This window comes from Morone saxatilis, unplaced genomic scaffold (assembly GCF_004916995.1).
Source record: "Morone saxatilis isolate NCDOM2014 unplaced genomic scaffold, NCSU_SB_2.0 Contig8, whole genome shotgun sequence".
NCBI lineage: Eukaryota > Metazoa > Chordata > Actinopteri > Moronidae > Morone > Morone saxatilis.
This window is the reverse complement of record NW_023340257.1, coordinates 27151030-27153064: the sequence shown is the minus strand read 5'-3', so window position 1 is coordinate 27153064 and position 2035 is coordinate 27151030. Positions and strand designations below refer to the sequence as shown.

Below are 2035 nucleotides of genomic sequence, written 5' to 3'. Positions count from 1 at the left end.
AATTGGAATTGAATTGGAATTAGAAGTGGAAGTACAAGGGAGATTTCACAAAATAGTTATATATTAAAATAAAATAAAAAATTATGACTATAACTGAAAAGTATAATACACTATTAATGCAATATGCAGTTAGATTTGTATAAGGCGGCGGAGACTGAGGATAATCCACAGAACAACACAGAGGGGTCCCAGAGAACAGGTCCAAACTGAGGACCATGTGGAAATCGGCAGGACAGATAGGACAGCTCATCAGACTGTCCTCTTGCATGGTGAATTCATGTGATGGATGGAGACCAGCAAAGAGGGAAGGAAAACACAAACAGTATTATCATGCTAAGGACCACAGTCATACCACCCTCCTGTTCTCAAGAGCAAGAGGGTCAATCCACACTGGACTGAGGACCCTAACCCTGTTGGACACAGGAATGTCATCTGGAGTGTAGGACTGGACTTGGAGGGTCCAGGTCTGGATGAGACTGTCCTACAAAATAAAGGTCTCATCTGGGCTTTTATTTTGTATTTGTCATGTTCTGGAGACTTCCTGCCTACAGCAGTCAAAATCTGTGACATCACATGATGTCGTTGTTATAAAACATTATGTGACATCATCAAACCAGGTAACACACACACTCACACAAATCCTCTCTCTCTGTCTCTCTCTCTCTGTCTGTCTCTCTCTGTCTCTCTCTCTCTGTCACTCTCTCTATCTCTCTGTCTGTCTCTCTTTCTGTCTGTTTCGCTCTCTCTCTCTCTCAGAAGCAAGGGGAGGAGTCAGCAGGGTGAGCATGCTGTCAGGTTGCCGTGGTTTCAGCCTCTCGTTTCTTGTGGCGACTGTCGTCGGGGATGTGTGTGTGTGTGTGGCTGACGGGTGTGTGAGTGAGTGTGTGTGTGTGTATGTGAGCCGTGATTCTTACAGCTGTGAGGATTTATGACAAGAGGAAGAGAAGAAGAGAGGAAGGAAGAGAGGAAGGAAGAGAGGAAGGAGGTGTTGAAGGATAGATCTGGATTAACATCGCTGCAGACCAGGATCACAGCGAGTCATCGTTTCCTCTGAGCTGCAGACGTCTTCATCATCAACCTTCATCACTCCATCTTTGTCTGCACAGGAAGGACTGAAGGAGGAAAAAAGAAAGAGGGAAGGAAGGAGGCAGTGAAGAAGGGATGGAGGGAGTTTGAGTCCTCGCTGATCCTCCGGTAAGCCTCAGCTCAGTCTGTCGTCTTTCACGTTTCTTCTTCTGGTTTTATTCATTCGTTCAGTCGACTTTATCTTTTCCTGCTGCTGAAAAATCTGTTTGTGATCGAGTCGCTGCTGCCACTGCCGACAGTGTCAATAAAGTCTGTTCAAACACACATTCACACCCTGTTTGTATTTCAAACAAACAGCAACATCTCACTTCAACATGGCAGCCATCTTGGATCAGATCAGAAAACAAGTTACCGATTAAAGAACTGCAGTTATTCACAACCAGACTTTTATTTTGAAAGAGTTGTCCACCAGGTGGATGAAGGTGAATGGACCTGAAATGTGGCTTTGTGTCAGGCATGTGCCAACACAGCTGCTCATTTAATCTGATCAATATTATTGATTAACCAAAAACACTGAACTGTCTCTGTCTCACCTCAAACACAAAAATAAAAGTAAACCAGACTTTGAGCATAACTCAGACAAACAAAATCTTTTCCTGTTTTCAATACAGGGATGGATCAATACAAATGATTGACAGGTGTGACTAGGAGTTATGTTTCAGGGTCAAAGGTCATCATCAGAGGTAAATCTTTAGATTGTTAAAGAAAGATTGAAACATTAACAGAAACTGTATTTTATTTCATGTTTATGATCTAAATAATAATAATAGTGTTTTAATGTGAAAATATCAGATGGAAAAACTCAAGTTTCATGTTTGAATCACAAAGATTTTAAAATTAAATAGAAAGAACTCCTCCTCTCCACCTCCTCTCCTCTCCTATTCTTCTCTCCTCTCTTCCTCTCCTCTCCTCTGCTCCTCTCCTCTCCTCCTCTCCCCTCCTCTCCTCT

General features: G+C 42.6%; 1 protein-coding gene across 1 annotated transcript in view; it reads left to right on the top strand.

The window, feature by feature from the left end:
* Positions 1–720: 720 nt before the first annotated feature.
* nyap2a (neuronal tyrosine-phosphorylated phosphoinositide-3-kinase adaptor 2a) overlaps positions 721–2035 on the top strand; it is a gene marked incomplete at its 3' end in the record, with an annotated part of 8381 nt that continues 7066 nt past the window's right edge. Inside the window, 1 exon segment of the mRNA XM_035679892.1 lies at positions 721–1194.